At 42.2% G+C, this 23693-nt stretch overlaps 1 protein-coding gene across 1 annotated transcript in view; it reads right to left on the reverse strand.

The window, feature by feature from the left end:
- Positions 1–23693, reverse strand: part of LOC132379726 (VPS10 domain-containing receptor SorCS1-like) — a 1404942-nt gene that overhangs the window by 329565 nt on the left and 1051684 nt on the right. The window lies entirely within an intron of this gene.

A 23693-nucleotide genomic window follows, 5' to 3' on the forward strand; every position in this document is an offset into this window, starting at 1 on the left:
AATTGTTAAATCTATCCCCACCTTGCTGTCCATTTTCATTTTCCATATATTACGTATGAGATAGAAAGTTCACCTAGAAAGAGGTCTATGCTGAAAACAGTGTGGGTGCATTTTCACTGACGAGGCTTCAGCAGTTCAGGAAGATGGCTCACTATCACCTTACCAAAAGCGATTAGAAATAGGAGAAAATATCATCCTTAGAGATGATAACAAGATGATATAAAATGAATTTTAAAAAATGTTTGGACTCCATAGAATCATAGCATACTACAGCACTGAAACAGGCTTCTTGGCCCATCTGGTCCATTCCAATGTGATCTTCTTCATCGTCCCCTCTATCTGCATCTCCCTCTCAGCCTCTCTCATCCATGCACTTATTCAGATGTTACAACTGAACTGGAATGCACCACTCCTACTGGGGGCTCATTTAACACTTGCAACCCCATCTAAGTGAAGAAGTCTCCCATTGGATTTCCCTTGAATATTTCACCTTTTACCCTAAGCATATGGCCTTTAGTTCTAGTCTCACCCATCTTGAAGGGAAATGCCCTGCATTCATTCATCTTAACATAATTTTATACAACTCTATAAGGTCTCTCCTCATTCTCCTGGGCTCCAGGGAATAAAACTGAATGGGCTGAATTTTATTCCCACTGTGAGAAAACTAGGCCATTGTGTGCTATAGAACACAAAGTGCTGAATGAGCTCAGCGGGGCCTTTTTACATTGTATGTCAATGATTTGGATGATGGAATTAATGGCTTTGCGGCCAGGATTGAGGATGATATGATGATAGATATGGGCAGGTAGTGTTGAGGAAGCAGGGAGGCTGCAGAAGAACTAGGATAGATTAGGAGAATGGGCAAAGAAGTGGCGGATGGAACAGTATTGGGAAGTATATGGTCATGCACTTTGGTAGAAGGAGTAAAAGTATAGATTATTTTCTAAATGGGAAAATTACAAAAATCTAAGGTGTAAAAGACACGAGGGTCCTTATGCTGGATTCCCTAAACATTAATTTGTAGGTTAATTCGCTGCTGAGGAAAGGAAAAGAGATGTCAGCACTCATTTCAAGAGGAATGGAATATAAAAACAAGGATGTAATGCTGAGGTTTATAAGGCACTGGCTAGCCCTCACTTGGAGTATTGTGAGCAGTTTAGGGGCCCCCTTCCAAGAAAGGATGTCCTGACATTGGAGAGGGTTCCAAAGAGGTTTACAAGAATGATTCCAGGATTGAAAGGTTTAACAAATTAAGAGTTTTTGATGGCTCTAGGTCTGTACTCTGGAATTTAAAAGAATGAACATGTGAAACCTATTGAAACCTAGGGAATGTTATAAAGCCTAGATAGAGGGGATGTTTCCTGTAGTGAGGGAGTCTAGTACAGAGTGCAAAACCTCAAAATAGAGGGACATCCACTTAGAACAGAGAGATGGAGTAATTTCTTTAGCCAAAGGGTGGTGAATCTATGGAATTCATTGCCATAGGTGGCTGTGGAGGCCAAGTTAGCGGTTGCATTTAAGGTGGGGGTTGAACGATTCTTGATAAATCAGTACAAGAAATATTATGGGGAAAAGCCAGGAGAATCGGGTTGAGAAGGAAATGGGTCAGATATGATCAAATGGCAGAGCAGACTCAATGGGCTGAATGGCCTAATTCTGCTCCAGTGTATTAACGCCTTATTATCTCATGTGTCATGCAGCACCTACAGAAGAAAATGGACAGTTGATGTTTCAGGTAAAGAGCTTCCTCTGGAGAGGGTCTCAGCACCTTATGTCGCTCCAGATTCCCTCATGAATGCAAGAGGCTCCCACTCTAAATTTAAGTTGAACAAGACAGGATTTTGAAGACCATTACATGAATCACTTGGCTCCAAGTGCACACTGTCCTGGCCATCTTCCAGTGACAGCTGCTTGGCATATTCACTGGAGCCAAATTCTCCAGGCTACCTGCTCTCTGTAAACCTTCAGTGCAATGCTTAATCCACATGGGTCAATGTGTTGGTGAGGGGGAGGGGTGTAGCTCTGATGAATGTTCCTGGTTTATCAAGTAATTAATGCTTCATGATAACATTCATCCCGACTGTTCCCAGTACCTCTACTGTTTCCTCCCAGCTCCACTGCTGTATATTATAGGTTCGGCTCTGAGACATCACATTCAGACTCTTTCCATAAGACCATAAGACATAGGAGCAGAATTAGGCCATCAAACCTGCTTCACCATTCATCCATGGCTGATCCTTTTTTCCCAACCTCAACCCCACTCCCCAGCCTGCTCCCTGTAACCTTTGATGCCATGTATAATCAAGAAGCTGTCAATCTCTGCCTTAAATACACTAACAATCTGGCCTCTGCAGCTGCCAGTGGTAAAAAAATCCACAAATTCATCACCATCTGACTAAAGAAATTTCTCAGAATCTTTGTTTTAAATAGATGCTCCTCTATCCTGAGGCTGTGCCCTCATGTGCTAGACTCTCCACCATGGAAAAAATCCTTTCCACATCTAATCTAGGCCCTTCAACATTTGAAAGGTTTCAATGAAATACCCCCCCCCCCCAGCTTCGAAATCCCAGCAAGTACAGACCCAGAGCCATCAAATATTCCTCATATGATAACCCTTTCATTCCTGGAATCATCCTTGTGATCTTCCTTTGAACCCTCTCCAATGCCAGCATATCTTTGCTGATGAGGAGCCCAAAACTGTTCACAATACTCAAGGTGAGGCCTCACCAGCCTTATAAAGCCTCAACATCACATCTCTGCACTTGCTTGTTACTAGAATTTCAGATGGAGATGAGAGGGTGTACAGGAGCGAGACATAGCAGAAAGTTCAGTGGTGTCACAGTAAACAACCTTGCTGATTGTGGACTTCAGGATGGCAAGACGAGGAAACATGAACCAACCCTCTAGAGGGATCAAAAGTGGAGAGAGTGAGCAATTTCAAGTTCCTGGGTGTCAAGATCACTAAGGAACTAACCTGATCCCAACATATCAATGCATCTATAAAGAAGGAAAGACAGTGTCTATATTTCATTAGGAATTTGAAGAGATTTGGTTTGTTTCCTAAAACACTTGAAAAATTCCTTAGAGTGTAATTCTATGGAGGGTACTTGAAAGAAAAATCCTACAAAAAGTAGCGGATATGACCCAGTCCATCATGGGTAAAGATCTCCCAACCACTGAACACATCTACATGAAACACTGTCACAGGAAAGCAACATCCATCATCAGGAGCACCCACCACCCAGGACATGAACTCTTCTTGCTGTTGCCAACAGGAAGAAGGTACAGGACTCATATCACAAGGTCAGGAACAGTTACTACCCTTCAAACATCAGGGCAAGGGGGGATAACTTTACTCAACTTCATTTGCCCCATCATTGAAATGTTCCCACAACCAATGAATTGACTTTCAAGGATTCTTTATTTCATGTTCTCAATATTTACAGGTCCACAATCCCTTATCCGAAATTCTGAAATCCAAAAAAAACTCCGAAAACTGAAGTCTTTCTCATCAGCAACAGATGTCACTCAGGTGTGACGTGGCAGCACTAGCAGAGGCCGCCAGACGTCAGTTGTGGCTCAGTGCTTGTACTAGTTACATGTGCATTTGCTATTCACTATTTTGTTTTCACTGTTGACTTTGTGTTTAATTTCACTGTGAAAATGTCGAAAAGAGCTGCAGATACCCCTATGGGTAACAATGAGAAAAAGAGAAGAAAGCATCTATCATTATCAATAATGCAGAAAGTGGAGTTATTGCAGAAGCTTGATCGTGGTGTGTCTGTGCGTTCTTACTGAAGAATATGGTGTTGGAACTACCACTGTATATGATTTAAAGTAACAGAAAGACAAGTTACTGAAGTTTTATAGTGACAGTGATGTTCTACATTTATTCCAATAAATCATTTACCATGTGTTTTATTCGGTTCGTTTGAAGCTGTATATTTTCATGTTTTATTGAATGTTTTTGTTGGAAATAAAATATTTTTCTTGTCATTATTCCCTAAACAATACAGTATAACAACTATTTACATAGCATTTACATTGTACTAGGTATTATAAGTAATCTAGAGATGATTTAAAGTATACGGGAGGATGTGCGTAGGTCTTTAGCTCTGCCGGGTCCTAAAGTCCACCGCACTGAGACAAGTTAAATAAGGGACTTGAGCATATGTACTTTTTCGTATCTGTGGGGTGGGGGGGGGGCAGAACCAATAAGGAGGGATTCTGAATTCCGAAATGCAACTGGCCCCAAGGATTTTGGATAAGGATTGTGGACCTGTATTGTTTATTTATTTATTATTATTGTTTCTTCTTTTTGTATTTGCACTCTGGTTGAACACTGTAATTGGGCATTTTTTCATTGATTCTATAATAGTTATTAATCTATAGATTTGTTGAGTATGCCCCCAATAAAATGAATCTCATGGTTGTATACGGTGGCGTATATGTACTTAAACAATAAAATTTATTTTGAACTTTGCACTTTGACCTCCAAGATGCCAACAGTCTTGTTGTCGCTTTGGAGGTTTGTATGCCTAAATGACCCAGAGATCTATGTTGGCTGGAGTCAAGGCTTTATGATTTGGCTCTTGATAGGATCACCCATACCAAACATGTCAAAGGGTAGAGACCAGACTAAGAGTGGTCCACCAGCCCTCCAGGTTTGGGGGATCTAGCTGAGGCTAACAATCCTAACTGATAAAACAAAATTGTTATGGAAACAGGAATGAAGAATCCTTCTACATCTGTGTGCCATGGTATTCCTGAGTCTTCAACTAGGACTTTCATGACTGACAGTAGTGAAGACTGCAAGGAAGCTACTGACACAATGAAGGAAGTCCTGAACACCTCCAGATATGGACGACCTTCATAAGAACATAAGAAATAGGAGCAGAAGTAGACTATCTGGCCTGTCAAGCCTGCTCCACCATTCAATAAGATAATGGCTGATCTAGCCATGGACTCACCTGTACCTACATGCCTTTTTCCCATAACCTTTAATTCCCCTGCTATGCAAAAATCTATCCAACCTTGTCTTACTGAGGTAGCCTCTACTGCTTCAGTTGGCTGAGAATTCCACAGATTCACCACTCTCTGGGAAAAAATAGTTCTTCCTCATGTCCATCCTAAATCCACTCCCCGAGGCTATGTCCCCCAGTTCCAGTCTCACTTACCAGTGGAAACTACTTTCGGTGTTTCTATCTTATCTATCCCTTTCATAATGTTTTGCATTTCTATAAGACCTCCTCTCACTTTTCTGAATTCCAGCAAGTAGTCCCAGGTAACTGAATCTCTCCTTATAGTCTAACCCCTTCATCTCTGGAATCAACCTGGTAAGCCTCCTCTGCACCGCTTCCAAAGCCAGTCTATCCTTCCTCAAGTAAGAAGACCAAAACTGCATGCCATACTTCAGGTGTGGCCTCACCTCCTTGCTTTTAAATTCAATCCCTCTAGCAATAAAGGCCAACCTTCCATTTACCTTCTTAATAGATTGCTGTACTTGCAAACCAACCTTTTGTGATTCATGCACATGCACTCCCAAGTCCCTCTGCACAAGAGCATCCTGCAGTTTATTACCATTTATATAATAATCTGCTGTTTCATTTTTCCTTTTAAAATGGATGACCTCACATTTACCAACATTGTACTCCCATCTGCCAGACCCTTGCCCACTCACTTAGCCTATCTCTATCTCCTTGCAGACTCTCTGTTTCTTCTACACAATTTGCACAAGTATCATCAATAAGCTTAGATACTCTATACTCGGTCCTCTCTTTCAGTTTGTTAATGTATATAAAATTCATTGCTGCCCTAAATGCCAGAGCCATTTTTGAACTTCATGAGCCTGCGGGATTGGGGCCGAGGGATGAGCCATGGACACCTAAAGAACCAATGCTCACAATGACCGATAACCAGAGATATAGGCCAGCGGAGATCACTTAGCTATCTGGTTGGCCAGGATGTAGCGGAACAATGTGTCAGACATTGTCAGACATAAACACGAGCACTCGGCAAAAACAAAACACAAATATGCACTGATGATGTCATCTCGACTAGTGACGAAACATTTGTGATTTATTCTTTAAGCTTGGTAAACAACCCTAAAAACAAACTGCCAGTCTTCTCCTCTCATTTCAAACTGGGAAATACTGTTTGTCATGGACAGAGTAAAGATGCTCTCTGAAGCAGTCCCCCAATCTACGCTGAGTTTCACTAATGTAAAGGAAGCCACGTCTGGAGCAACAGATACAGTAGATGACCCTGACAGACTTGTAGGTGAAGTGCTGTCTCACCTGAAAGGACTTTTTAAGGCCCTGAATGAGATGAGGGAGGAGGTAAATGGACAAGTGTAACACTTTATGTGATTGCAAGGATAAGTGCCAGGAGGGAGAATAATGGAGTGGGGTGAATGGACAATGGAAGCATGGAAAGAATTATTCCTATGGAAAGTGAAGGAAAGGTAAAGATAAATAAAAACACAAAATGCTGGCAGAACTCAGCAGGCCAGACAGCATCTATGGGAGGAGGTAGTGACAATGTTTCGAGCCGAAACCCTTCATCAGGAGTGATGATGGATGATGAAAGGTAAAGATAAGTTTGGTGGTCAGATCCCATTGAAGATGGAGGAAGTTGCAGAGAGAGAATAGCTTGGAGGGAGACAAATAGATTCAGAATAAATTAGAGGAAACTGAACAGGGGAATAAATGGAGAAAATGCCCACAGTACTCTTCCACAACCAACAAAACAATGATGACTATTCAATCTACTTAAGAAACAGAAACAGAAGCAGGTTTAGGTCACTTGGCCCCTGGATCCCACTTTTTTAGGATTGAACTAATCTTTGACCTCGTGTCACTTTCCCAACTGATCCCCAAAAGCCAAATGCCTGAGTCTTGAATGCACTCAAGGGCAGCTGATCCACAGTTGGCTGGGATCTGAGTACTGCAAATCGTGGGATAAGTGTCCGCATGATAAAGGAGAATGGGCCTCATGAATCCGCTTCATTATTCAAAAGGAAGATGGTTCATCATTCACCATAGCTGAATCCTCTATTGTCCAAAGCCTAATGACCTTAACTGCGAATGCACACTGTAGGGGAACCCCCACAACACTCTCAGGTTGGAAGTAGCTAAGATTCCTTCTCCTCCAGATGAAGGCAATTCTCCTCTTTTTCATTCTCAGTGGCTAGATCCTTATCCTAGAGTTATGCCCTCTACTCTGAGACCCTTCTCTGGGGAAGTAGCCTTTAGAGATTTCCCTGCCAGCTCATTACAGAGTCTTTTATGCTTCCATGAGATTACCCTTCATTCAGGTGTGACTACAGCTCTGAGCAATACACTAAAAATACTCAGCATATCAGGAGGGAAATTAAAAGTTGAGGACCCTTAATCAGGACTGGTGAATTTTTTGTTACCCTCTTATGGGGAAAATCTCATAAACCTGGAATTAGTGCAAGGAAAATCAACATACTGTAAATGTTGTTAGGGCTTGAAAGCCTGTGTCATAGTAAGAGGCATGCAATCTCTCTCTAAAGGAATGAAAATCAAAACTAGAGGGCACAGGATTAAGGTGAGAGGGGAAAGATCTAAAAGGGACCTGAAGGGCAACACCTTCATGCAGATGGTGTGCACTCTGGAATGAGCTACTCGAGCAAGCAGATACCATTACAAATCTAAAAGACACTGACAGGTACATGGATAGGAAAGGCTTTGAGGGATATTGGCCATGTGGGACTGGCTTGGATGGGCACCTTGTTTAGCATGAATAAGTGCTCTGCAAATGCAGCTGGGCAGATCATTGGATCCAGCCTCCCTCTATGGATATTGTCTATACCTCTTGTTGCCTCAGTAAAACAGCCAGTGTATTCAAAGATCCACCCACCCTAGACATGTTCTCTTCTCCCTTCTCCCATCAGGCAGTGGATACATGCACCACCAGGATCAAGGACTGTTTCTATCCCTGTGTAATCAGACTCTTGAACAGAGCAGTGAGATGAAATGGACCCTTGACCTCACAATCTGCTTCAGTTTGATCTTGTACTTTATTGTTTACCTGCATTTTTCAGAAGCTTTTACACTTTATTGTGCATTATTATTGTTTTACTTATTCTAGATCAGTGCACTGTCTAGTAATACAATCTATATGAACGGTATACAAGAGAAGATTTTTACAGTATCTTGGAACAGGTGCAAAAATAAATCAAAAATCAATACCAATGAATTGAGCAGAAGGACCAGTTTCCTTGCCTTCCCTATGACTCTGAGTTCTCCGTATGTTCTGGTGGGATTCGTATTGACAGCTCTGAGTCAACAGCTTGGAACTATAGCTACAAGCCCAGTGACCATCAGCAGACTCAGGCGGTCCCTCATGTCAGAGTGCACCTCTCCCTCAGTACTGTAACGGAGTGTGAGCCTCAATTTTGGATGTCTCCCTCTTTCCTCAATTGCAGTGTTATTTTATCTGGAATTCGGCATTTCACCTACTTTTGTCAGTTTAAGAAGAGTGATTTGACACCCTGTTCATGTGCAATGATTTTCGGATGCTTCCATAAAGTGACTGCTCTGTCTATAATGACCTCTGATCAGAAGCTAAGCAAAATAGCTTTTCTTCTATTTCCATTATTCTCTGCTCTTAAGCAAGTGGCGTTCACTCACACATTTCTGCTTGAGGAAGCTTTCCTTAGCCCTGATGTACATCTCATTATGTTTGTTGGCCAAATTAAATACAACAAAATGCTGGCAGTGTACCAGCCACATTCCAGGGCACGAATCATTGACTTTTCACAACACAGGCAAATCTTAAATTAAGCTTCTAATAATACAAAAGACATTTATTAACACATTTATTTATATTATCTGAAAACAGCAATACATTATACATGGGCTTATTGCCTAGAGAGCTGATTGGAAGTGAATACTTCTGCTTGTAATACTGCTAGAGCACTGGATCATTTGTATCATTTATTTAAGCTCATAAACAGAGTTATAGTTGCTCAATAGTTTGTCCACAGTAATTCTACTTGTGCATTTACAAGTTGTTGTTGTCCCTGGTGATGCTAGCATTCAACATCATTACCAATTACCCCTGTACTGTTGGGGCAATTGCAAGTCTGACTCTGGCCAAGTATAGGCCATAATTGGTAAAGAAGATGCTCTTCCATTGACAGAACATCGACTCTACAGGAGATCAAATGGATGTAGATAGAACATAGAACAGTACAGCACAGGAACAGGCTGTTCAGCTCACAGTGTTGTGCTGAACTAATTAAATGAGTGAATTAACCCTCAACTAAAGTAATCTTTTCTAAAAATAGAGGGCTATGTGGTAGGGAAACGAGGCAGTTTGTAGAGTACATTACATGGTCAGCACAACTTGTGGGCCGAAGGGCCTGTAATGTGCTGTAGATTTCTGTGTTTCTAATTTCTACCTACACAATGTCCTTATCCCTCCATTCCCTGTGCTTTCACATACTTACCTAAGAAATTCTTAAAGCCGCTGTCATACCTGTCTCCACCATCACCCTCAGCAGTCACCCACCACACAAGGGGCAGCCTACAAGTGTCGCTATTTATTCTGCTGCCAACAGAGCGCACCCACCATGTTCAACAGTGCAGCACCGGCAATCACAACAAGTCTTGGCCAGGGACTGGAGGCTGGAAGTGCAAAGTCTGTGCGCCTGAGAGTCTGGTGACAAGGGTGGTGGTCACTGGTCTGGAAGGGTGTGTGTGTGTGTGTGTGAGAGAGAGAGAAGATGGAAAAGGACTTGTTTTGCTGTTGTTGTTTGTTTTGTTTTGTGACCTACCTACAGCTTAATAAAGCTGCAATTCATGAAGGACCTTAGTGAATCTGAAGGATGATCATTACTGATGCCAGCTTTTTATTCCAGATTTGTTGAATTATTTAAAAAGTTCCCAAGTTGCCATGGTGGGATTTGGATTCACTGTGCTGAATCAATGGCCAAGCTACTTGTGTATTAGTCCGATAGCCTAATAAGCTGCCATTTCAAAGAATCTGGCTCCCATCCAAGAGGAACGGAAGGGATTTAATGACTTGCAGGTCTGTGGATGCCAAGTCTCACTCCTTCACATCTTACTTAGGTCTTAGAAATGGATAGCTGAGTGGGTTGGTGGAAGGATCTTTAAGAGAAACACACAGGAGATGGGATATATAGGAAGCTGGAGCAACAAACAGTTTGGTGGAGCAGCTCAGTGGGTTGAGCAGTATCCTTGGGGGTAAAGGAATTGTCCATGTTTATGGTTGAAACCCTGCATCAGGACCCGAGATACAGGGTTACAATCTGAAAGATCAACAATACCTTTCTCCCTACAAACACTGCTCAACACAGATTAAGGTTAAGATTAGCTTTATATGTACACATACACATTGAAAAATTGAAACATATAGTGAAATGCATCATTGGTGTCAAACCAAGCTGATGCGTGTTGCGCTTGGGGGCCACCCGCAACTCTTGCCCTGCTTCTTGCACCAACGTAGCGTGGCCATGATTTACTAATCCTAACCTTACGTCTCTGGAATATGGGTGGAAACCTGGGCACTGGGAGGAAATCCACATGGTCACAGGGAGAATGTAAAGACACTTTACAGTCAGCGAGGGAGTTGAACCCCGATCAGTGATTACATGCTGTAAAGTGATTGTGCTAAATGCTACACTAAGTTCCTCCAGCAGGTTGTTGAGAAATGTATTAATATGTGCAAACCAGTGTCCTAATTTGTTATTTCCATTGAAAGTTCATTCAGATGAAACATCAGCTCTGTGTTTCTCTCTATTGAATATGTCAAGAAAGTACTATTTATAATCACATAATTGTATTTATATTAGATCCAAAATGGTATTTACAGCCTACTATAGGTGAACTCTTATCTTGGGAAAGCTGGCTGGAGAAGAAAGACAGATCTTTAAGATGACAAAAAATGCGTTAGTGAGTGTAGAAGTAATAAAAGTGGGTCATAAAATTATAGTTAGACATTGTAAAAACAGGCTGTTCAGCCCATCAAATACCCGTAAATGGGATTAGTATCAATGGGTACTTAATGGGTAATATGCTCCATGGCCAACACAAAGTACACTGCAGATGCTGTGGTCAAATCAACACGTACAAACAAGTTGGATGAACTCAGCACATAGTGCAGCATCCGTTGAAAGGAGCAGTCAACATTTTGGGCCGAGACCCTTCGTCTGGACTGAAGAAGGAGGGGACAGGGGCCCTATAAAGAAGGTGGGGGGGGGAGGGTGGAATGTGGCAGGTGAAAAACCAATCAGAGGAAAGATCAAGGGGTGGGGGAGGGGAAGCAGGGACAGGATAGGCAGGAGAGGTGAAGAAGGAATCTAAGGGGAAAGCACTATGGGTAGTAGAAGAAGGCAGAATCATGAGAGAGGTGATAGGCAGCTAGAAGAGGAGACAGAGTGAAAGTGGGATGGGGGAAGGGAGGGGAGGGAATTACCGGAAGTTAGAGAATTCAATGTTCATACCAAGGGGCTGGAGACTACCCGGACGGTATATGAGGTGTAGGTCTTTATAGACCCCTGCCCCCTCCTTCTTTAGTCCTGACAAAGGGTCTCGGCCCAAAACGTTGACTACTCCTTTCAACGGATGCTGCCCGACCTGCTGAGTTTCTCCAGCTTGTTTGTACATGTTCCATGCCCTACTGCAGACAACCCCAATGGGAAGACCGTGGGCCAGGTCCGGACCATGATACACAAACCGGATATCCTATGTCGAGAGGGGCAAGATTCAACAAAGGCAAGTGTGGGACCTGGTTAATGAAGGCGTGGGCCAGATCAAAGTGGCAGGGTCACGTGAAACGGAATCTCAAGTGAGGAGATCAAAAATCACAAGAGGGCTTTTTAGCCCACTGCCCGCATAATCTCAACCTAACCTATCAGTGACACGCTCTTCATTCTCCCGGCCCACGAATGGCCAATAAGAAAGCCCAGATACACACAAGGCGAGAGAGAACCAATAAGTTAAACCCCGGATGGGGACGACAGACAGGTCAGTGCTAAACTCAGGGTCAGCTCTGCTGAATGCCCAGTAAACACTCGGAATTTAAACCATGCAATCCCAGGCATACAGGTGCCAGGTAATGATATTTAAAAATATCATTACCCTCAGAATTACATGCCTCTCATTATTGGTCCCTGGGAAAAATACAAGCAGAGTCTGAGTCGGACACTGTTGGGCCGCTTCTGTAGGCTGTTTAGTGATTAAAGGCCCGAAACAGCCGAGGATCCGAATGTTCACTACTGACGATGTGCCCCAGTGCACACCCGGTTCGCTGAGCCAAGTGGTGTCGGACCACGATAATGAAAGGCATGGGCCAGATTAACCTGACTTCCCTGTACAAGCCCAGCTGGCATAGCAGCTCATACTTCAAATTCTGCAGCCTAACCTCTGCCAGCCAAACATATACATCCACCAGCCCTACACTCAAACCTAATCCTAAAGTCCAAAAGGGGCACACACCCCCACAAACCCTAGGCAACTTCCGAAAGGGGCACACACCCCCGCAAACCCTAGGCACTCCCCGATTAACCCTTGCTAAACCCCCACAAACCGGATATCCTATGTCGAGAGGGGCAAGATTCAACAAAGGCAAGTGTGGGACCTGGTTAATGAAGGCGTGGGCCAGATCAAAGTGGCAGGGTCACGTGAAACGGAATCTCAAGTGAGGAGATCAAAAATCACAAGAGGGCTTTTTAGCCCACTGCCCGCATAATCTCAACCAAATGTCTGGACCACGCCGACCCATTGGCACTTATGTGAACGCTCCTGTCATAACATGTAAATAAAGTGCATGCTGCTCTAATTTATTTTAACCACATCCCACACCGTACACTTGACCTACGCCCCCGTAGAGTGCGTGACCTACTGTGCGCTCTCTACAGTCCTCGACTAGACAGCGGCACACACCAGCTACCCACCTGTCATCTAAGAAGCAAATCTTCAGGGAACTTCAGGGAACGATTTGAACGCTCCCCTAAACTCTCCGGTGACATTCTCCTCTCCCTGATACAGCCGTTTTCTGTTTCAACTGACGGCCAGTGGACTGCTGAGGTCAAATGATTGGTGCCTTCCACAGATGAGGCAACTCTCCAGATGGAGGTCTTGGAAATGGGAACATCTGATTTGCTCAAAGCACAAGACAAGGGCGTTGGGGTGAGTGACTTTTGGATCAATGTGGTTCCCCAAGCTCAATTCAAAAACACAAGAGCTATTGCAATGCTCCTACTCACACTGTTCCCCTCCACGTGCATATGTGAGTCAATGTTTTCTTCAATGAACTCCATCAAGAACCAGGACAGAAACAGACTCTCCAATGCACATCCTGGCCAGTGCCTCAGGATTGCCACAACAGGATATGGGAGGATTGCCCCATCCCGTCGCTGTCACTTCTCCCACTGATTGGTGAGTGAATCAATTTACTTTTGTCCATTTGTCGATCTTGTTGTGGTATAATAATAATACTGATAATTTCATTTATAGCTACACTTCAGACTTCAAATGCTACATAGATTAATTTAAAAAAGAACAAGTAGATTAAATGAGAGAAAGTGCATTCTTTTTTCCTGTGTGACCCACAACACAGGCTTTGAGAATCCCAGGCCTAAATTATTACTACTACCACTACCACTATCACTACTACCACTACTACTACTACTACTACTACCACTACTACTACTATCACCACTACCACTATCACTACTACTACTACTACTACTACTACCACTACCACTATCACTACTACTACTATCACCACTACCACTATCACTACCACTTACTACTACTACTACTACCACTACCACTATCACTACTACTACTACCACTACCACTATCACCACTACTACTACTACTACCACTACTACTACTACTACTACTACTACCACTACTACCACCACTACTACTACTACTACTACTACCACTACTACTACTATCACCACTACCACTATCACTACTACTACTACTACCACTACCACTATCACTACTACTACTATCACCACTACCACTATCACTACCACTTACTACTACTACTACTACCACTACCACTATCACTACTACTACTACCACTACCACTATCACTACTACTACTATCACTACTACCACTATCACTACTACTACTACTATTATTAATAATAATAATAATAATAATAATAATAATAATGATGGTAATAGCAGCAACAACAACATCTGCCCATAAAACAACTTCCTGGCGCAATGAAAAAAAAACCCTGGATGTTTTGGCCCTTGGCTTGGCATGCTTGACATAACTTGGCCCTTGTGGAAAACTATTTGGAGAACCCTGGCCTACTGACTCTAAATGATTCAAGAGGTCAAGATCTCAGAAGGTTCCAAAGATTTACTTGCATTAGCCACCATTTCCACACTGAAGTTGAACAAAACCTCCCCTCACACGTTATGATGTGGGACATCACACATTACAAGTAGAAAATGATCACAGTTCCCTGTCAGTAGCCCAGTTTTAGAACTGTGTTGTGGACACAGTGGCAGAAGATAATTTGTAAACTGGTGTGGGTCTCAGACTGTTAAACATTGATCTGCTGTGTTCACTGAGGTGGATACTGTTGAGCTGTTTTGAGACCCAGCTTACAGTGCTAACTAGATTAGGTGTCTAGAGAAAAAGTGAACTCCTCCAGCTCCCTTCAGGATTTCAGTAGATCCCAAAGATCACTAAAGGGATTTGGAACCACAGTCACTGAATCAGAGTAGGCAACATTGCCAAAGCACAGAACAACTACAGCAAGTACATGCCCTTTGGCCCACAATGAAGTGCTCACCTTCTAACCTACTCTAAAATCAATCTGTTTCCTCTCACATAACCCTCCATATGCCTACCTAAGGGACTCTTAAATATCTCTAAACTAAAGCATCAGCCTCTGCCACTACGCTCTGTGTAAAAAAAAACCTTTGATGCCCCCTCATACCCTTCTCCAATCACCTTAAAATGACGCCCCTTCTTATTTGCCATTTCCACCCTGGGGTAAAGTCTCTGGTTGTCCACTCGATCAGTGCATCTTATCATTTTGAAAACCTCTATCAAGTCTAAAAATTTGCATACAAGAAATTCCCACAAAATTAAGATTGCAGTCAGAGTTACTGATTGAAAAATTTGGCTAACGGAATGGGGAGGGATTGGGAGCATTCCTGTCTTGCTTTGAAATGCATCATCGAATCCCTTCTGTCCACATGAAAGGACTGGGTTCACCTCAGATATCCCCCAGGACTGAGCGGGATTGTATTGCTATGCCTAACCATCTGAATCAGTGGCCATGGTTAACTACCTGAACCATCATTGACATAGCTGCTTCTCTCCAAACATCCTATAATAGCCAGTGGAATCATCTCTGAGTGGCTAGATGTATTTTATTGATGTGGCGATAATAATGCAATACCTTATATTCTACCATACTCCGTACGGACAGAATTTACCCCAGAAAAGTCAGTGGGGTTGACTCTTGACTGCAGTGGGCATCTGAAAGTGACACAACAACATATTTCTGCTTGTGAATTCAATCTAGCCTAAATTTTTAGTTTTTTTATTTAGAGGTGCAGCTTGGCAACAGGACTTTCTGGCCCAACGATCCTGCATTGCCCAATTACGCCCAGGAGTCCAATTAGCCTACTAACCCGTAAGCCTTTGGAATATGGGAGGAAGCCGGAGCACCTGCAGGAAATCCAATGTGGTCACGGGAGAACATACAAACTCCTTATAGAGACCAGTGGAATCTAAACTATGGTGCTGTTACAGCAATATGCTATCATGCCACCTCATTAATCTGCAAACTGCCATGTGACAATAACCTGGCATTTATTGCCTTCCTCCCTCACAAAGGTCAAATAAACCTGGAAATACACAGGAATTCTGATGAGAATTAATTTTATGGATGCAGGAGCAATATTCATCTGCACACTTTTGGCCTGTCTGAGTCAGCTGCCTCTAAGCAATATTACAGAAAGTTTGCTTTCATTTTGCAAGTGCCTCAAAGCACAATCATACATGGAATAGACCTCTGGTTTATTGTTTTGTCGGGGATTTCATCTGTGCTGCCAGCTTACACCGTTTTCAACATCTCCATTATTTTTTAATCACTGGCAAAGTGACAAAGTATTCAGAAAATGGGAATGTGGTTGATTTTAACGACCCAGTGACTTTGTTTTCTTCTGTGTCTGCTTTCTGCAGGTTTAAAGAGATTACCCTTCAGTTCCTTCTGACACCAGTACAAGACTGGATTATGCATAACACCTATGTGTAAAGCTGTAAACCTTGCGGTGCAGGAAGAGAAATAGGGCATCCAATCCCTTGACAGGATCATGTCTGATTAGATATTCCTCAGGACCATTTCTCTGCCTTTTCCCTTACTGATCAGAAGCATACCTCCTTAAACAGCCTTAAATATACCCGAGAACATTGCCCTCATAGCTGTCTGTGACAGGGAGTTCCAGCTGCGAGGAGCTGCCAGCGAGATGAGCTTACTAATTCTAGTTTTCAACACAACTGAGTTGCATAGCTATTAAGTCATTTTGTGAAGATAGAGTACAAAAGCACAATCGAGGAGCCACATATTATGGCCAAGAGGATCTTATGTAATGGCTAACTATTAGATAGCAAAAGCCTCAGCAGATTGTTAGGTCCATTATCTCTTCCAAGACACATACCCTTTGATATGAATTAATGAAAATAAACTCTGCCAAGGGAAACTGACTTCCCTATAAAGTGTGACACTCTATGGAAAAGGGACAAAAGGCCACTTTCAACAAACATAATTTTCAAACATTGGACAGCAAGCAACTCTACCATTCTCTAATTTCCTTTTTGGGTCGAGATGTGCTAAAGGCTTCTACGTTTTAGTCCTACGTGCCTGACACATTTGAAGATAGATCTCAAAGTTCAATTACTAATTAACAATGCGCTAGATTAAAGCAATAAATAAGAATGGACATTTAATTTAGCCGTTGACAATGTACATAAATTTGAATGGTGCAGATAATGAACTGCCTTGGCATTTATTAATTTCACCAGTCCACTCTTTCAGCCTCTTCAGTTATGTAAACTGGCTCTTCATTTTCATCCCATCAGAGGTTACATGCTTTTTGTTTCAGGAAACATGGCTTCTGACTTTAATGAGAAAGCTATTGCCCTGCAGAGAATTCTATTTGAATATAAAAAGACATAAAATCACAAAAAAAAGCTTCCTACGCAATAAAAGGCCTATTCATTCTCAGCTTTCTATTCTGAAACTCCAGCACTTTGTTCTGTTGAGAGCAAAGTTGCTGAGGTTCAATCGGTAATATTCCACCAAGCAATTCTTTCTATCTTCCTGACATTCTGACGCAGATATAATGGCATTTAAATACAATCTTCAATATCTTCAATAACACTTCATACAATATAGGTAAGACAATTGTCCTTTGATTGATAAGCTAGAGTGCAGTTTAAAGTGCATTATCTTGTCACTATATATATATATATATATATATATATATATATACATACATACACACACAGTTTGGGATGTGGTTGTACTGACTAGGAGAGCATATAGTGTCCATACAAGTGTCAAGTATCTGGGTGTCAACATCTCTGAAGATCTATCCCAGGCCTAACATATTGATACAAGCATCACTGTCTGGTACAGAGGTGCCACCACACAGAATGAGAAAAAGCTGCTGATGATTGTAAATTTAGCCAGCTCCATAATGGGCACTGGCCTCCACACCATTGAGGATATCTTCTAAAGGGATGCTTTAAAAAAGACGGCATCCACGATTAAGGAACCCCCACCACAGAGGACATGTTCTCTTCTCAGTAGCACCATTGAGAAGAGATAGCGGAGCTTGAAGACGTGCATTCAATGTTTTAGGAACAATTTCTTCACCTCTGGCATCAGATTTCTGAATGGTCAATGAACCCATGGACACTACCTTAATATTTTGAGGTTTTTTTTTGGCACTATTTATTTAATTAATTTTAATGTATACATTTCTTATTGTAATTTAGAGTATCTTTGTCTGTACTGCTACACAAAATGACATTTCATGACAAACGCCAGTGATAATAAACCTGATTCTGATCCTGATAACATTACATTTCAGAAAATATTGATTGGCTGCCTTCTTTAGTCACTGCAGTCTTTTAGGTGAAGATAGGTGAAGGGTGCTGATGGGCAGGGAGGTTGAGGATAAAGACCTGGTGATAATGAAGGACCAGTGATACTTTCCCAAGTCAGATGGTGTATGACAAAGAGTAGAATCTGCAGCTGTTGGAAATTCCATGAGAATCCATTCCTGTGTTTCTTGTGGTGGTGTTTGTGGGTTTAGGACACATTTTGAAGTACTGTACCCTGAGTAAGTAACTGCAGAACATTTCCCACCTGGGAAAAAAAGGTGTTGGCTGTCCAGTCATCTATCTCTGCCTGTATACTCTTTCTACATGGTAAGTGATGTTTTACACAGAGAGTGGCAGGTGGTCGGAACACACTGCCAAGCATAGTGGTGGGAGCAAATACAACAGCAATGCTTACTAGACATTTAGACAGACACGTCTGGCAGGAATTGAGTGATGTAGGCCACACGCAGGCAAGTGTGTAGTTTAAAATGGACCATGGTCAGCATGGACACAGTGGGTCAAAGTGTCTGTTCCTGTTCCCTTCTGTTCTGCATTCATATTTTACACTCTGCTGATGCCAGTTATGGTGCCACACAGAACTAATATGGTGCATTACTGTCATTACCAATATCATTTATTCACAGATGAAGACAGTGACTAGTTGCTGTTGCTTCGTCGAATGGGGAATGGAATCAAACCTCTTCCCTTTTTCAGTGTCCAATTAAGTTGATTGCATGAAATCATCAGACTAAATGATCAGTACTAATTAGAATTAAAGCAGTCTTCATCATGCAGCAGCGTTTAATGGAAATCTTAATTGGGTATATTTGCATAATTCTTTGATTACAAAGTTCCCCTCTTTTTGTATTCCATGAGGAAATGTTTACTTAAACGCTGGAGTGAGAAGAGGAGATGACTGCTGGACCAAAGCTTGCCCATTTTAATGCTGATTTATTTATTTATTGTGATACAGTGTGGAACAGGCCATTCTGGTCCTTCAAGCCATGCTGCCCAGCAACCCTCAATTTAACCCAAAGCCTAATCATGGGACAATTTACAATGACCAACTAACCTATTAACTAGTATATCTTTGGATTGTAGGGAAAGCCAAAGCACCTGGAGAAAGTCTACATGGTCACAGGGAGAAGGTACAACCTTCTTATAGGTAGCAGCGGCAATTAAACGTGGTTCACCTGGACTGTAAAGCATTGTGTCACTACCGTGCAAGGAGGGTTGCTGCACAGCCTGGCTCCATTGGCCAGAAGGACCTACTCCACGTTCTCTCTTAAAGTATAGTACAAATATAGTCAATTAAGATTTCCATTAAATGCTGCTGCATGATGAAGACTGCTTTAATTCTAATTAGTACTGATGAGTTAGAATTAGAATCTGAATCATAAACACAAGAGATCATGCAGAACTTGAACAACACGAACAAAATGCTGGAGGAACTGAGCAGGTCAACCAGCATCTATGGAGAAGGGAAACAGTCAGCATTTTGGACCGAGACCCTCAATCATCTGGATCATACGACTCAGAGAGAAGCCATTTGACCCATGATGTCTATATCTGCCAGCCTGCACTTGTTTCTTTATTAATCATTTATTTAAGTTTCTGACAAAGTTATTTTTGCATCTCCTTCATTTATGGTTTCTTCAGGTTGTCGTAATCTCCCACTACCTATTAAATGCTCCCAATGGGGTGCACCTCAAATAACTTCTGACAATCAAGTCCAGCTCCTGGCCTTCACGAGTGGCTTAACTACTAAGCCTGGCTGAACCATTTCTACTGAGAGGAGAAGGGGAAAGGCACTGTAAAACCAGTCACTTCAAGCAAATGGGGCTTGTCAGCCGTGGTTGGTAGCTCATCTAGGAGAAGGAAAACTTTGATCTCAAATCTCTGCTGCCTTGCAATCATTCCCATTTCATGGGGAAGGCTTTTGGGATTAAACCCTGGAGAAAAATCCAGAGCTGGAATCCCTAAGGCAGTCCCAGGCTGAATTGAACAGTGACTGGAGGCTCCTGCAATGCCACTGGTCTCTGCCATTGCTATAAGCTGCATGGAGAGTGGCAGCCTTCTGCATGGGCACAAATTGCTCTCTATATTGTACTGCCCCGGTTGGTGTTGACAGCTAGGATGCAACATCCATGGTCAACCCTGAACAACAGAGGGACTATATTTAAGAAACTTTTAGATAGGGCAATGTAGGAAGGAAGGTTTAGGTTGACCTTAGAGTAGATTAAAACGTTGAAGGGCCTGTACTATGCTGAATTGTTCTACATTCTCTTATAAGCAGCATTTCTTAGATCATGATAACTTGTGTCATTAAAGTAAGTTATTTCCATTTGTATGTTTTTAAAGAAACTATGTCCATCCTTTACTAGTGGGGTGCCGCAGGGCTCAGTATTGGGACCACAGCTGTTTACGATTTACGTCAACGATTTAGATGAAGGCATTGAGAATAACATCAGCAAATTTGCTGATGATACTAAGCTGGGTGGCAGTGTGACATGTGATGAGGATGTTAGGAGAATTCAGGGTGACTTGGATAGGCTGGGTGAGTGGGCAGATACTTGGCAGGTGACGTTTAATGTGAATAAGTGTGAGGTTATCCACTTTGGGAGTAAGAATAGGAAGGCAGATTATTATCTGAATGGTATAGAGTTAGGTAAGGGAGAAATACAAAGAGATCTAGGAATCCTTGTTCATCAGTCACTGAAGGTAAATGAGCAAGTACAGCAGGCAGTGAAGAAAGCTAATGGAACGTTGGCCTTTATTACAAAGGGAATTGAGTACAAGAGCAAGGAAATCCTCTTGCATTTGTACAGAGCCCTGGTGAGACCACACCAGGAGTACTGTGTACAGTTTTGGTCTCCAGGGTTAAGGAAGGACATCCTGGCTGTAGAGGAAGTGCAGCGTAGATTCATGAGGTTAATTCCTGGGATGTCTGGACTGTCTTACGCAGAGAGGTTAGAGACACTGGGCTTGTACACGCTGGAATTAAGGAGATTGAGAGGGGATCTTATTGAAACATATAAGATTATTAAGGGATTGGACAAGATAGAGGCAGGAAATATGTTCCAGATGTTGGGAGAGTCCAGTACCAGAGGGCATGGTTTGAGAATAAGGGGTAGGTCATTTAGGACAGAGTTAAGGAAAAACTTCTTCTCCCAGAGAGTTGTGGGGGTCTGGAATGCACTGCCTCGGAAGGTAGTGGAGGTCAATTCTCTGGATGCTTTTAAGAAGGAGGTAGATAGGTATCTTATGGATAGGGGAATCAAGGGATATGGGGACAAGGCAGGAACCGGGTATTGATAGTAGATGATCAGCCATGATCTCAAAATGGTGGTGCAGGCTCGAAGGGCCGAACGGTCTACTTCTGCACTTATTGTCTATTGTCTATTATGGCTGGTACCATCATGGTAGATCTCTTCCAAAGCTCCCTCCAAGGCCCTGCATCTCAAAACTCTGCCAGAGGTCTAGTTGGAAATGCTTTGTTGGCCTCTACTGTGGCAGGGCCTATTACTGGTTCTTGGGTATCTGAGGAATGTCACCACTCACAATTGTAAAGAGATTGTTGTGTGTTATTCATAGCCAAACATTAGACAGATTAGTGTAGCACACTAATTTAGTGGGTTTCATTTGAGCTCTGCTTACCCATTACTGATAGGCTTGCTAGTCCTTTGATTAACCTTGATTTAGTGATCTCAAGGCAAATCTTTCCTCTATTAAGTACATAGAAGTTGAGAACATTTTCTGCTATTGGTTTGTATGATGAAGAAGTCTTCATCTTCCTGTGCTTGGATTTTAGCATCCTCCTCCTGTGGACAAAGTCTTTGTAAGGAGCATGAGGTCAATGAAAGGCAATTGATACAACTGATTTGAAAATGATTCTCTAATTCATTCTTGGATTATTGACAGGTTTTTCAGAAATTATATTGAAGTTTTATTTACCTGTAAATGCCTGCAAGAATATGAATTTCAAGGCACCATATGGTGACATCTATGTACTTTGAAAATAGATTTGTTTTGTCTTTGACATTGTTGTATTTTCTCTCCCTAGCCCTGTCAGGTACTCCAGCTTATGACCTTCCTAAACCTCCGTATCCCTAATTCTTCCAGTGCCTGCAAATAATTCCAGCACAGATGTCTAGGCTTCAAATTTGGAGCTACCCTCCCTGATCTCTGTGGCTCTCAAACTCTTCTCCCACCTTAAGAGTGGCCTCTAAAACCTGAACTATCCTAAAGTGTAGCTCAGGGTCAACTTTTCTTTGTTCCCGTGAAGAAGGTTGGAACATTTTTACTATAATATAGAAATAAATGTAAGTGCACGTTGTTCAATATCATGGAGCACCATCTCTAACATATCCTTTACAGCCTAAGTTATAACACTTGATGTTTATTTGAGAGAAGAAACAATCAGAAGTACTAAGGCATCGCAATGAGGTTGTCCGGCCAGTTTGAGATAAAGAATCTCCAGGTTGGACAGATGGGTGTGTCCAGAGGTTTGAGATCAGAAGAGTGTGAGTTCTGGCCAGGGACTGAAGGTTGGAGGCCAGATGATTCTGAGTGAGGGTTTGGGTCCAAAGACTGGTGATTGAATGTGTCTTTGTGTGAGCAGTGAGAAATGGTCTTGTTTTATTTTTGTTTTGTTGTTGTTGTTGCTGCTGCAGTTTCTGTCATTCTACCAAGCATGGTGGCACAGAATGTGTGACAACATTGTGGGCTGCCTCCAGCACATCTTTGGTTGTTTAGTTGTCAATGTAAATGTTATATTTTACTATATGTTTTGATGTACATGTGATAAATAAATGAATCTGATTCGGAATCTGAAGAATTGATGAAACAGGAAAATTAAAGGCCTCCATAGACAGTAGTACAGCCTCAATTAAGAATAGGGTTTAGAACCCAATATGGTGTTAAAAGATAACAGGAATAGGAACAACTACCGGTACTTCAATCCAGAAAAAGAATTGCTTCATGTAAACATCACCTGGGAAGACTAGAAAAACCCCAGAACTTTGTCAATGAACACACTCACTCAACTAATAATTATTTGAGTATTTCTGGTAGTTTAATAATGGTAATCAGAAGGAATGAAGGATGTAGATAGAACAAAGAGCAAGCAGTACAGACAGGAACAAGCCCTTTGGCCCACAATATTGTGCCAAGCTAATTTAACTAGTGATTAACTATCTAAGCACATTAATCCTTTCTGCCTACACAACTTTCATATCTAGCAGTAGCATATTTGCCTCCACTACCACCCAGAAGATGATAAAACATAGGAGCAGAATTAGGCCATTCAGCCCATTGAGTCTACTCCACCATTCCATTTATTATCCCTCTCAACCATACACTCTTGCTTTCTCCCCCTTGCCCATCACTTGGCCTCCACAGCCATCTGTGGCAATGAATTCCACAGATTCACCACCCTCTGGCCAAAGAAACTCCTCCTTCTGCAGCTGTGCCTTTGCTCCTAGATTCCCCCACCTCCCCACATTACGCCTTCCACTCAATATGCAGTAGATTCAATTAGATCCCCC

This window comes from Hypanus sabinus, chromosome 22, assembly GCF_030144855.1.
Source record: "Hypanus sabinus isolate sHypSab1 chromosome 22, sHypSab1.hap1, whole genome shotgun sequence".
Taxonomy (NCBI): Eukaryota; Metazoa; Chordata; class Chondrichthyes; order Myliobatiformes; family Dasyatidae; genus Hypanus; species Hypanus sabinus.